The sequence below is a fragment of the Python bivittatus genome, unplaced genomic scaffold, assembly GCF_059951505.1.
Source record: "Python bivittatus isolate LINGU-HERP-01145 unplaced genomic scaffold, Pbiv_v1 ctg000590_np1212, whole genome shotgun sequence".
NCBI lineage: Eukaryota > Metazoa > Chordata > Lepidosauria > Squamata > Pythonidae > Python > Python bivittatus.
Genome location: NW_028277086.1, coordinates 8770397 through 8785310, shown reverse-complemented (window position 1 = coordinate 8785310; position 14914 = coordinate 8770397). Strand labels below are relative to the sequence as shown.

At 40.6% G+C, this 14914-nt stretch overlaps 1 long non-coding RNA gene across 1 annotated transcript; it reads right to left on the bottom strand.

The window, feature by feature from the left end:
* Nucleotides 1-658: 658 nt before the first annotated feature.
* Nucleotides 659-13190, bottom strand: LOC112541504 (uncharacterized). Its single transcript, XR_003085495.2, has 4 exons — nucleotides 12802-13190; nucleotides 11018-11840; nucleotides 6727-6903; nucleotides 659-1484 (listed from the first exon to the last, which is right to left on the bottom strand). It is a non-coding gene; the product is annotated as an uncharacterized LOC112541504 (long non-coding RNA).
* Nucleotides 13191-14914: the final 1724 nt, after the last annotated feature.

Genomic DNA, 14914 nt, shown 5'->3' with positions numbered 1-14914 from the left:
CAATCAGCTTGAAAGCTGACTCTTGCACAGAGCCCCTTGGTGCTTCAGAGATCCTCGGCATGATGTTTGACTTGTCTTAGCTGAAATTTGCTTTGGGAACTGTGGCCCAGAATATATATAATATATTTGTAAAGTCCTTGGGACCAAATTCTGTAACTCGGTTCTTCTTTTAACTCTGGGAAGGAAGGAAGGAAGGAAGGAAGGAAGGAAGGAAGGAAGGAAGGAAGGAAGGAAGGAAGGAAGGAAGGAAGGAAGGAAGGAAGGAAGAAAGAACATAGCCTTTGCTTCAGTCTTTCATTGCTGTTCTCGAATCCAGTTTTATACCATCCCAAGGTCCCACCCTTCTGACCTTTCCTAAGGCCTTAAAAACTCAATGAATCCCATGCATTGGTTATGTTCACTTGTGACTGGTGCATCTGTTTTTATCTCAGCTGCTGTTTTATGCGCGTGGTTTTGTGGTTGGTTTTTCTCCTGTTGTTTTAATGCTTTTATAATGTTTAAACACTTTTAGCTGCCCAGAGTCATGAACCTGAAATGAGCAGCCATATAAATTGAAATGATAAATAAAGGATACAAATAGATCCCCCCCCCACCTTCCATTTATGTTCAGAGCTTATTGAGTAAGTTAGGATAAGAGAGACTGGTTTCATCTGTCCTGCTAAATCATGATTTATTGAATCAAGGTTTGTGGAACAATTTACCATTGGCTGGGTTCACAGTATACGTTAAACCATAATCTATGATTTACAAGCACACGTTTGGGTTTGTAGGACATGTTACACCAACCGCTCACAAAGGGAACATAACACGGCTGAGAGCAGTTTGTGAATCACCCTCCAAACCGCCATGAGGTCTGTTACTACAACTTTTGGGCATCTTTTTCCTATCATTCTCCTCCTCACTCCGCTGAAGCCATTACCACCAACTGTCCCATATGAACTATCCTAGAATCATGAATATCTATTTTTAAACACTTTATTGTGTTTATCTTTCCAATTGTTTACATCAATTTTTCTCAACCTTGGCAACTTTCAGATGTGTGGACTTCAACTCCCAGAATTCCCCAGCCAGCCTTGCTGGCTGGGGAATTCTGGGAATTGAAGTCCACACATCTGAAAGTTGTCAAGGTTGAGAAACACTGTTTACATAGTTTACATGCTACTTAGGGAGCACTGGGCTCTTGAAAAACAAGAAACTGATTGCAAGTATTTATATCAGTCCATAAAGTAAATAAACCATATTATAACTTATTGTAAACAGTAAATCTGGTCAGGGGGTAAAGGCCACCAATGCGATTTGTCCATGGGATCTTCAAGAGAAAACCTTGGCTCTTCCCGCAGACCCTGGGCTGGGACAATTTGTGAATCCACTAGAACGTTAAGTTTTTGTATTCCCCTGGTGTAGCTGTTTACTATTTTTCTTCTTTATATTGTTATGGTGTGTTCTTAATCCTCTTGGTGGGCTGACGTGAGTCACTAGGTAGCCTTAGAAATGAAAAAAATAAATCATATTTGACCAAGTTCTCACCAATTTAGCGCAACCCTAGAAGACATCATTCCACAATCCGACTTCTCGTGCCACCAAACAGCCACTGGGGAAAAATGCCGCCCCTCAGGGTTACCCACAAAACAGATTCTTGCATAGATCCTTGGTTACACTTTATGAGATTTTTCTTTGCTTTTTCTCTCTTTTTAAAAAAATTGTTGGGCAATGACCAAATCAATAAAAGCTTGCCCTCTCCTCCAAAAATAAATGGCCCTAAAATCAATGAGAAGAACGGTCTTTACAGGAACCCTTGAACATGTCTTGAACAGCATTCAGAACTCTTCAGCAAATCTGGAATCCATTTACAATGAGGACAGACATCTGCAGTCTTCAAATAAGAGAAGTCAAACTGACTCATTTCTACCGCAGTGAAAGTCTCTGACCTACAGTAAAGAATCATCTGATCCAAAAACCGAGCCTGGGGGAGAACATGGAGGAAATAAACAGCTCCTGTTTTTCTACCTTCAGTATTTTAAGACAAAAGAGTTTTAGAGAAATGTCTTCCTGAAGAGCCAGACCACCAGCTAGAAAGAAAACTAGATTTTCAAGAAAAAGCTGGTGGGGGGGGGGGGGGGGAAAGAACATTTTGAAGATTCTTCCCACATTTCCTGGAAAAAAATGCTAAAGGGTAGAAGAATTTTCAAGGTCAAGAGAAATAACTGAAAATAAATAAAAATCAACTTATTACAGAAGCCTTGAGGCTCCAATGGACTGCTCCCAAGGAAACAGAATTTTGGAGATGTGCTAAGTCATCAATCCAAAAAGGAAGAATGAAGAAGAAAAAAATGTTTTGCTTGAATTTGAATTCGGCCTTATCTAATCTGGCACTTTGGAACCAATACAGAGCAAAATGTTGAAAAGTCTTTGACATTTGCATGTCTCCCAAATTCTACACTGCACTTTGCCAATAATAATTAAAACATACAATAGTGACAAGTCTGTCCAGAAGTGCCTTATATCAGGGCATGCAGCTGCAAAAATAGTATATTATAGGCAGAATTGCAATCAGACAAGCATGAGTTTGGAGAAACATCAACAAAAATATATACAATTTTATACAATATTTCCTGTGTAGAAAAATAGACATAAACAAAAAGACAAATGTTAGTGGGAACTTTAAAAAAAATCAAACTCAGTTTACATATTTGCAAAGGGTGTTTTTATGCGGTAGTAACTAACTCAATCTTAATGCTAATCTTTATGAAGTCAAAAGAGACCTACAGACCAACAATATTATTTGCAGAGTGAAAGGACAGATGGGGGATCAATAGATAAAGGGAAAGCTGGAAGTTTAAAATAATCCTGTGAGGAACACCAGGTATATTTAATGGCCACAAAATATTAGCTTCACATAGGAGAGAAGGCAATACGGAGATTGGAGGAATGGAATAGAATGGGATATTCCAGAAGAGGACATGACTCAATGCTCTACTCTGCAAATTTTGATTGCAAATTCTGTGTGCAAGCCTTGTGTGTTTAATTCTATTTCTGCTTTTATCCAACAGGAAACCAAAAAGTAACAGTTGAAAGAAGAAACCGTTTCGAGGACAGAAAACACAGTCCGTCTTTACCCAGCAAATTTAAAGACGTACTCATTCATCTGATGTTTATCAGCTCCTTGTCTCTTCAATGCAGGGCCTAAATACTAACCTCAGCAAAGACAAGAGTTTCATGTACGATTTATCAAAATATTCCGATCTCAGGTATGTTTCTTGTACTTCGTGAAAGATCAACACTCTTTCTTAAACAATTGTTTGTATTCCTATGGCTTGTAAGCCTTTCATACTTGCTACCACTCTACTCTTGGTCCCCCAGTGAATTTGACATAATAGCAACGTTGACATGTTAGCATGGGGGAGAGAAAGGAATGCCTTTTTCTTTTGCAAACACCATGATTAGTCAATATCAATTGCTATTGCAGCCATGCTATTTGCAAAAGAAGTCATTTCTCTCTTCTCTTTTCAAAAGCAAATAAAGGCCTGTATCTGTGCAAGAAGTCTAGTAAGAAATGACTAGGTATCCAAATAAACTGGGGTCCAGAAATGGCCAGAATAAACTCCAACACTGTTATTTTATAAAAATCTGAAGATTGCTGGCTGATCATTTTGGTCCAAGTCAAACATCAAACCCACTCAAAGGCTGGAGGGACTTAAAGAAAAAGAAGAAGAGGGATACCTATAGGTCTTTCAACATTAGCCTTACTCTGAGCCCTAACCAATCATGGTTGATCTGAAAAAATGAAGCAGGCATACTACTTGGATGGGAGACTACCAGGACATCCCAGGGATATAGGCTATCTTGCAAATTTGAAAAAAAAAATCCAAACCACTTCCAAGAAAACTACATGGATGTGTCCCTGAAGCTGCTGGGAGATGAGCTTGATTTGAAGGAGATTTGAGAATTTAACTTTTTCTCACTGTTACTATGTTCCTAAGGACTCAAAGAAGGTTTCAACAACTTACAAAGTAACTTTTTTGGGATAAAAACTTGTGAATTGGCAGGTGGGTCTCCATAATCTTTCAACAGGCTTTCTTTGTTTTGTGTGGTTAGCCTACAATACAGCTGCCATGGGATTCCTGAGCAGAACTTCTATAAATAAGACCTGGTACCCATGTTGTGCTGGGCCAAATTTATTTAATCATGGTTATTTTGAATAGTGGACTTTGAAGAAGCAGGATAGAAAGAGTATTGATGCTTTTGACCTTTGGTACTGGAGAAGATTCCTGAGAATACCACGGATGCATCAGACCAGTTGATCATATCAACCCAGAGTTCTCACTCAAGGTACAGATGACCAGCTCAAATTATTCTACTTTGGACACATTATGCAAAGACCTAGCTCTCTGGAGAAGTCCATAATGCTGGGAAAGTTGGAAGGAAAGTGACGAAAAGGTTGACCAGCAGCAAGGTGGATGGACTCAATTACAACAGCAATGCATACACCACTGGAATACTTGAAAGACCAGGTAGGAGACAGACCCTTCTAGAGAAAATCTATCTATGTGGTCCCTGAGAGCTGACTCACCTGATGTCACATAATCAATCAATTTTGAATACCCCACAACTGTCTGGAACAGGAAACAGCAAAGCCAGATCTTCATAGATGATACTTAAGAAATGCAAATATTTTGAGTTACTTCCAACTAATTGATTCTTTAGCTTATTATTAAGGAGGCTGTTTGATATTTCATGGATAAATATAAGCAAACTTAGTATGTTGGGCCAGCTGAACCCTTGAGGGTTAAACATGCTTTCCTTTGGCCATGTAACCTGCATTTCCTTTGACAAGGCAACCCAGCTTAAAAAAGTTAAACTGTAACTATATTTTATAACCTAACTTTTCCTCAAGGAAAGCAAAACACAAACACCAAAATGGAAGACCAGGGATCAAAGGGCCATACAGTAAACATTAATTGCAGTTACATATTTCAATGTTCATGGCTGTTGGGGGGAGGGAAATCCATAGAAAAAGCATGGCTGCAATTGCTATGAAAAATAAATGGGGTTAACCTAGCTAATTATTTCCAGGTGATGTTTACTCAGTCGGACCTTATCTAGGAAAGATTTCAACGGTTTTTATGACTGAGATGAAATTATGACCCTCCTGAAGTCAAGGTGGGTTCTGTTATGGATTTCAATGGGTCAGCAATTCATCCTGGCTTTCTTCTTAGTCTTCGTCTTCTTCCTCTTCCTCTTCTTTTTCAAGTTTGCATTACTAAAGGCCAGTGCTACTCCAGGACTCAAGTGATGAGAAAGCAATCCAAAGATTTGTCAATAAATCCTCAGATTTACACATTTTGGATTGCATTTTGCAATCCCCACATTGCAAATGCTTTGGTGGCCCTACTGGAAGTTCTCAGGACCCAAGTCCACAACTCTTCAGCCTGGGGCAAAGGGAGTCCATAGGCTCACCTGCATGGTGACAGTGTCTTTTTTTAAAAATCAGGGATGTTGTAAGTAGAAGGTGCCTCACCTGGACATATGCATGGTTACAGAAGCTGGTGGATTTATTTTTATTGTACTTTTAAAATATACTGTTCTCTTCTAATACAACAGTTGTGTTTTTCTTGCTGCTTGGAGCCAGCTCTTCTTCCTAGGGTCCAAAATGACCCTGCCTATCCAAGTTATAGAAATGGTGTGTCCTGGTGGACATTTGTTGCTATAGATTTTACTGACTGAATTCATACAACATACCCGTCCATCGGAGAGTCTGCATGATATGGCAGGTAAGGAGCCAAACTGGGGTTGGGGAGATCCAGGTGCACATCTACCTTCAGCCATGACTTTGGCCCAGGTGCTCTGGCCCCAATATACCCCATACCCCATTGGATGGTTGTTTGGGGGGAAAATTGGAGAAGGAATAGCTAAGTATTGAGCTATTGGGGGAAAGGGAGGATATAAATTTACAAATAAATGTGATTTGCCTGATTCTGACATAGAGTGCCAACTGATCCCAGCCACTGCAGTTTTTAAACCATAGCTTATGGTTTAGCCCGTGTGAACTCATCAACAGAACAACCAATGTGCAAAGCCCAACTATTATTGTGGGTAAACCATGGCTTATAGCTTAGCCTGTTGTGTAAACCCAGTCAACTCTGGCTTCCTCAGTAAACCAGGGTCAATCTGCATGCCACATGATTGCCTTTGATGTTCAGTTAGTTTTACTCATTTCTGACACCACAGCAAAGGAAGTGAAAGCAGCAGTGACAAAAATTAGGTTCAGATCAGGGCTTTCTGCTGCTTGCGTTTGAGCAAGATACCTCAATTGCGACACGCAAGGATTCTGGCAAGCCAGCAGGCAGGGTGGCTGAGTTCCTGGACTTAATATTGCCCCAGACACTCTGGAACTTGGCTAACCCACTGGGTTCTCCAACAACATCATTCAAGCAAACTCTTCATCTAGGCTGGCTAGCTGGGGCGGATGGGAAGTTATGGAAGGAGAAGAATTTCGCCCTTTCTCATTTCTCTTGTTTGCTAAGAAAGGAATTCTACTCTGCTGCAAGAAAGGTGTTTGTACAAAAAAGGTCAAGGAACGCCAGGCTCCAGTTCCATAGCATCATTGTTGGGCCAAACCAAATATGATGTTCCCCAACTGCCAAGATTAATTGTGTAGTTCAAATATCATGCTTGTTTAAAAACATATGGAGGAGGTTCCCTATTGAGTTCTACACAATCACATACCTGATTGTATGACCACTCGCTTGGACCCAGGACCAGTTTTGATGGGAATCAAAGGAAAGTTGGCTGTGATCCTACACATCCTTACCAGGAGGTAAGTCCCCATTGAATTTAGTGGGGCTGGCTTCTGAATAACAGTCATGTGTGTTTGTGCAGGTCCAGGGAAGCCAAGACATCAGTCTACAATGAAACAAAAGGAGTAGACAATATTTGCTAATCCGATGAGCAACACACGAGATGAATTACTTAGATATCAATGTAAGTCAAATTTTAGGACCAAGCGTTAGTTATTAATTTATTTGCAAATAGTTTTCTGCACTACTTTCTTCCATAAGATGCCCAGAGTGGCTCTCCAGAATGAAGCACCCAATAAATACAGCATAATGTAATACAACAGGATTGTCAATCAAAGGCAGGGCAACCAGATAATTAAAATTAGTTCCATAAGAAGAATCTAATCCATTATCACTTAATGCATAGGAAGCACTAATCCAGGAAGCACTTAGATCTCCTTCACAAAAGCTTTTCAGAATGTGGTGTCACGCAAGAAAAGGCCCTACTTGACCCAAATCAGTCTGTTGCACCAGACCTCCAGAACATTCAGGCCAATCACTATGGGAGTAGTAAACTCTTAAAATAACGTTCCCAAACTGCTTACGGCAGCTTTCAGATACATGAAGTTCTTCATTGGATTGGAATCTTTTAATGCTTTATTCCCCCAAGCAAAAACTAGACTTTGTGTAGCTTTTTCAAGGTCAGCCAAGGTTGGCTGGACCATAAAGCACTGGCAATGTTTACTCTTTCTAGGAAGATCAATGCCTAAATCATGCAAAGATATTATAAACTCATCCTAATAATGTCATTAGCATACTCCCAAATGTCCATGGGGAAAACGTAAGCTGATCTGGCTACTTCTGGTAATCAGACCAGCAGAAAAGATATCAGCCTTGATTCTCAGGCACCAATGTAAGATCTAAAGGCCTATGCTTGTGGGCTAACAAATATTATACCACAAAAAGTTGCTTTCTGATAGGAATGTCTACAAGAATGCCAAATACATTCACAAAATAAATAGTAGCTACACCAGAATGCATATTTAAAGCTACAAGTCTTCCCATACAGCGCATACTATTTCCCCTTTTGTCCTCTCTACCCACTGATATCCAATATAATATAGTAAAATGTCTTAACAAATGACTTTTTGTTTAAGGTTAGCAACTTTTACTTGATCACTTGAGATCAAAAGTTCCTGATCTCCCTGCCATGTAAATGGTCAACTGTTCTGCAAACTGAAGTTGTCTATCCTCTTTTGTTTATCTCCTCTTTCTTGTTCCAATGGGCACTTCACTTTGCAATCTGGTAAATGGAGCCCTGGTCCATTTAAAAAGTAAAGATGTCCTTGAGTGAGACTCAGCTCAAGCATCCAAGCCTCTTTCTTAATAGGGTTATGGTTTGTCCATTGCTTGCCTTCATTCAAGATATTTCCCAAACTAGCCAACAGCCCTGGGGTTTCCAGGTAGTCTGACACCCAACTTCTAACCAGGATTGACTCTGCTCAGCTTCCCAGATCAGCCAGGTTCAGCTGGGTGTTGCCTCCTGCTGAGACTCTGTTGCATTTGGAGGTCTTCAGATTCATGCTGCTGAGCAAGCTGTCCCACCAGGGCTGGCTTATTGTACTTGGAGGAGTCATACAACTTTCCATTGGGAGAGGGAGAATATCTGTACCACTAGGAAATCCACAAATCTACCTACGTACATACATGTCACTTTGTTTTCTTTTCAGAATAAGCAACATTATGGAGAGCTCAGAAAAGGAGTAAGAAATAGTACACCCAAGGAATTAAAGGCATGAGATCAGAAAAACAAACATAGCTAGAACTAGTAAGCACCAATATAATACCTCTCCATAGCTTTCTATTCTTACTTGGTTCAGCGCACCATTTCTCATACACTGCCTTTTGTTCTTCAAACTTCTGGCCTCTCTCTTTTTGGGATCTCATCAATTATATCCAGACACAGCTTTCTATGTCTCCTCAGTCCATTTGCTTGTCCTTTATATATTTCTTTTGCAATTCTATCCTCATTTGTTCTCTCTCCATACAACTGTTGTATTATTGGCCACTCCCATTGGCATTCAGTCCACATTTATTTAGCAGCCATTCACTCCAGACCCTCACTTTTCTTGTGTTAGCATGCAAACGTCTTAGCATTTCGGTCCCTCTGAATTCAACTCATTTTAGGTTGATGTACCCAACCCTCAGTTCCACGAAATGAGGTGGACAGAAAATGCTTTTATCCACAGCCATTTCCACTTTGTTCTATAGACATCATTCCACGCTACAAACCACCCACCACCCACTACTTTTCAGCAGCATTTGCATTGTTTTAAAATGTCTCCATCCGTTTTCCACATCTTTAGTAAGCCTTCTAGCAAGACACACAAACTCATCTATTTACTGTAGTTGTTGCCATTTATTTCTGACTTGCAATTGCTTATACTGTTTTTGCTGCCAAAGACAACTGCCTGGGTCTCCGATGCATTGTCTTTTTGCACCATACAATTTAATGTTTCTGTATTTGCTAGAGTCATATCTCCCCTTTTCACTAGGAGTTCAAGGCGCTGCAGCTCATTCATGTTCTCAGCCAACTGCAGAATATCATCTGTATACAAAAGTATATAACCCCAACCCAATTCACATCCACAAACAACACACAGGAGTGGTTTTCTCTCCAATTATACAATTATTCAGTTACACTTTTGATGATCAGATCTGGCTCTAGCTAAGTGATACCCATACTTGGCCTATACTGCAGAAGTCCCTAATTCCACCTTAGATTCGTAACTGAAAATGTAATCTTTGTATTTCATTGATTGCTTGACTTTAATTACGTATGTATGTATGTATGTATGTATGTATGTATTTATTTATTTATTTATTTATTTATTTATCATATTTATATAGCTGCCCATCTCATAATCAAGAAAATATGACCTTTTCTTACCAAACTGGAAAAAAATCCCCTTCTCACTGCCTTAAAACTTGCATAAAACAGGATCTAGGATGCACTATCCTTCCCATTCCTTTTTTTTTTTTCATCATTTCCCTGAAAAAAAGAACTCGTGTAATGGTTCTTCCTCTTGTTCCATGGCATTTCTGCTGAGAGCTACTTTCCCCATGCCCTTAAAAAGTACTTTAAAATGCTACAAGGCTAAAGGTATGAAATGGGATCTTGACAGCCACATTGCAGGAAGTATCATTTAACTTTTTCCTCCTATGATTTCTGGAGGAAAATTAGTCCTGTTCTGGAAGTTGTAATTTGCTCTCCTTGTGCAAAATTATCATTTATCTACATTGATAGGTTTTGACTGAGCTAGGAGGATCTTTCAGAGAGGGAAGTATCAGGAAAAGGGATTTGATACCATAGTCCAAACTTCCTTACTTCCTTCCTTCCTTCCTTCCTTCCTTCCTTCCTTCCTTCCTTCCTTCCTTCCATCCATCCATCCATCCATCCATCTATCAATCTATCAGGTCACGGCTCTCCTGCCCTTTATGGGAGAAGAGGCTTCAGTCAGAAATATCTGTGTAGTGCTTTCTGTGTGCATATTTACCCAGAAGCAAGATTTCTTTTTGTTTCAATTGAGCTTACTGTATTGTAAAACTTTTTAGGATTACAGCCTTCAGGGAAAATAAAATACTCTTTCCAAGAAATAATTAGAAAGAGGAGAAAGAATGCAGAAATTTGACAAAATTAAATTTTGAATTAAGGCATCAGCCAGCTTTGTGTTATATACCATTACTGCATTTTTTTTTCTTTTTTACATTTGGGTTTACTATATATTTAGTCATTTTTAGTGGGCAGAATTTATGGTAACTCTTAAAAAAGACAGCCTGACATAACAGCAGGCAGAAATTCACATCTCAGATACACACTTTGATTGCTTTGACTACTCAGAATTGTTTTGATTAGTCAGAATTTAAGTTGTATATTTGAAGAAAAAAATGAGTGGCATGATGCAGCAGAAATTCAACAGGTGATGCATTCCCTATTGATGTAAATCTATGGTAGTGAAAGGCTGCAGTAGTTGGATGTCTGCCTGCATTAAAGGGATAAGAAACTTGCCCAAAAGTAGGTAAAAGAGAATTGCCATCACTTTATCCCTAATACATGTAACAAGAATAATTTCCCTGCACCAGTTTGAGCCAGACACAGCTGAAAAGAGGAAACTTAGCAACAAATATAATGAGAATTATTTGTCATAAACCACCCACCACTTTGCATTTTTTTCTTTTACCTGGTTGTCAATACGGCATGCATTGATCTGTTGCTGGTGATCAACCAGTATCTTGAACTTTCTTCCTTGGCTTGTGATAAAAAAGGACAGTGTCCCAGAAAACGGTATGTATAAAAGCTGGCTTTGTTGGAGAAAAGCTACATATAAAAGAAGTGAAAGCATTTGTAGCAATTCAGCCACAGATCAGATTTTGCCAGGCATCAAGGTCATTTCCCTCCCATTTTCCAGGAGGAGAAGACTCCCTTTTCATTCACCCTGTAATTCTCTTCTGCACGTAATTCCCATCAAAACAGAGCTGCTTAGAACAGCTTACATGACGACATCTGTTCACTGGCAGATATTTGGGTCAAGCTGGGAGCTGGTAGAGGAGTGGGTGATGAAATTAAATTGCTGAATGGATGTGAAGCCATGGAGGAAACGACAAGAGTCACTCCTTGTAACAGCCACTCCTGCTTCATAATTTGGAGAAATGCAGGCTTGGAGGTCCATTGGCACCAGCAAGCACCTGCCTGTCTCTACCATCTTCTCTTCCCACTTGTTCTGACTGCTTGGAACTAAAGGGCGTGGCCATAAAAACAAGGAAAAGGCACCAGACACGATGCTAGATGCAAAACTGGTTGACCCTCTTTGAAGCCAGCGTGCTGCTGGTTCTCACTGCAGACCAGGTCAGCAGGAAAAAGTGCTAAACTCACGTTCAGATATAACCCATGGAGACACAGGTGAAGCTGGAGCTCTTTTCCATGTCCTCCCCACCAGCTCTTTCTGGTCTGTTTTCTTTGTTGGCTCATGTGGATGAAGACGCAATACAGTGGTTGCCTTCAGCCTAGGAATGAAGAAAGAACATTGACAGCCCAGTGGATTATGGGAAAGCTGCTTCCTCAACTACTGTTACAAGGGAGTATAACAGTGTTGGTTGCAAAGCATCCAAGAGTCTAGCTTTGACCTCATGGCCACCAGAACCCGGAATTTGTCACGCAACAGCCATAGAGAACGTGCCCGCTAAAGTGGACATCTAGCCCTGCCCTAGAGTGACTGGCCTAGATGCCGTAATAATCATAATTTTCATGGCACCCCCTCCTCCCCCAAGCCATACTGGAGTGGGGAAAATAACACTTGTTTCTCGCCCCCACCCCCAGCTTTGTGGTTTGGGGATTTCATCCCAGTTCTCCTCTGTACTTTTATTAAATTTATGTATTAAGCAAATTTATACAGCCGCTGTTCTAACCAATGGAACTCTGGGTGGTGAACAGAAATGTCTGTCATCTAATCACTGGTCTCATTTATTTAACTTGCCTATTTTTATCTTGAGTAATCCTCTCTTGGGCCTTTGGCATTAATCTATAGAGATATTTTAAAAATACAAATCAAATACATGTAACCAGGCATAACATACATGCTGAAGAAGCAGAAGGTAGCAAGCTCATCAAAGACGCTTAAAAAAACCCCCAAACCCTAACTATATTTGTTTGTATATATTCATAGTATTCATTTGCTCCCCGGTGATAAAATTAGCTCACAAGGAAATATATATAAGTGTCTCACAAGGAAAGATATTTGCATACAACAGGAACTGAGGTGTGGCTACTCTGAACAGAGTTGACCACATGCTGGTTTTGTGACTTCCCTTCCATAAGAAGTCATCACCTTCCCATCTTTTTGGCCCAGCGTGACACAGTATCGCTGTATTGAATCCGTTTTCACCACCTGCAAAACTTTGGGCCTTCGGTATTTCTGCCATAACATATCTGATTTGGCAAGCAAGGAGTTAGTACCAGGAGCGTCACCTGTCTTGCTTTTCCTGTCCTTGTTTCTTCAATGCCAGGCTTATAGAAAAAGAAAGCTGAGATGTCAAACTTCTCGCATTCCTTCATCTCTGGGCGGCGGGCGGCGGGGGGGGGACCTCCTGCATTTTATCTTTAGAAACAGTCTGCTTCAGCCTGAAAAAAGCGGTGACCAATTCCTGAATTAAAGAGACAAGCAATAACTTGAACTCTGGCTGCAAACATTTTCCCTGGAAGTACAGAATCATCCTTCAGCCTGTGATGCAACTGTCGACACTGGTCATGCAACCTGGAAGAGGAAAAAGGCAGACGTGCAGAGGGTCACAGAGGCATGTTGCATTCGCTCAGGCTTTGCACACACACACACATGCACGCACGCACAGAGACACACCCACACCAAACCAACCCAGCCCTCCAGGCACAGGGAGTGAGTCACGCTTGCGTTTCCTTTCGAAAGAGGCGATAAAAAAAGCAAACAGAGTGAAATGGCTTTTGAGGGCAGCTGCAAAGCAGAAATAAAGCAGGCCAAGCCAGGGGACAACTTGTAAATAATCATGTATTGTTTGTATCTGTTTTCGGCGTGGTTGGCTGGTTTGTCATCTTGTTCTCTATTTTCACTTGTTCCTCCCCCCCCCCTTTTATTGTATTTTATGCTGTCTCTTATATTCATTGAGGAATAAGGGATTTGTTATCAAAACAGAACCTCAGCAGACTGGCTTATATATCACACTAAATCATAGTTTAACTATGGTTTACTGAATATTGGCTGGGTTCATACAAGGAACGCGTAACTCAGTTCTAAGCAAAACAAAGCACATTATACCCTGAGCGCAATGTGTGAACCCAACTTGGTGTGTGTTGTTGGACTTGATTAAATAGTCATTTTTTTCTCAGGGAAGTTGCTATCAACCTGTCAACTCTCAGCAGGGGATCTGAAACTGGAGGTGGCATTCGATTCATTGGTGGGTCTTTATCAGCTGTCACCTTTCCTATGTGACCATTTTGCCACCAGGCTTTGCTGTTTGGTTTGTAGGCATTTATTAAACATTCAGAGCTGACTGGATAAGCTTTACCTTGAAGACCATCTGGGTTGCAGATCCCAAGCAGTTACTTGTAAAAAAAAAAAAAGGGGGGGGGGAGAAAAAACAGTTGAGGATTTTCTGTCTACCTAGGGAAAAAATCGATATAACTTATGCAATACTTGGTTTTTCAGAATGAGCAGTTAGCATGGAATTGCATGGAATTGACATGCTCTCCACCAATCCTGCAGTCTCCAGAAAACTATGAATGACTGATGATGCCCCATCAAGTTACTGTCAATTCTTGGTGATTAGATCGATGTTCTTCAGGAGGATCTTACACCTCTGTACCTGAGTCCATCCCCCTTGCTGCTGGTCCTCCTCTTCTTCTTTTTCCTTCCACCTTTCCCAGCATTAGAGGCTTCTCCAGAGAGCTGGGTCTTCGCATCATGTGTCCAAAGTAGGATAATTTGAGCCTGGTCACTTGTGCCTCCAGTGAAAATTTTGGGTTGATTTATTTGATGATCCATCGATTTGTTTTCTTGGCTGTCTACAGTATCCTTAGGAGTCTTCAGAGTATTTCTTGAAAACTACATTGGCAGGAAATTCGTTGCCCATCCCATTGCTGATCCATATCCTGACTTAATTGGCTCTGTCCCCAGTAACTGCACTAATTTCATTTCCCTTCAACATGTGATAAGGCTTAAGAGGTTTTACACACCTCCAAGATGCCCATGGATGACATCAGAATAGGGGGGAAAGGCTTGGTACAGCAAGAGACAATTTGAGTCTGTCTCACTCATGGACTGGAATGTGATAAATGCTTCTCAGTAGTCTTCTGCTTCAGACGTTTACGGGAGATTCATGCTATTGATTCAGTTTTGAGCCACTGATGAGGAAGTATGACTGGGCTAAGTTTATTATACCTGAGGTGGTCGATGCTTTGCATTAAGCTTGTATGTTTAACCATGGTTTGTTGAGTAAACCAAATTAGGTGAGTCCACCCAACATACTTAGCCACAGGCCATGTTTTGTTTGTTTATTTACATGCACCCCAATCATAACCAACTCTGAGCAGTTGGCATTGTAGAAAGAGA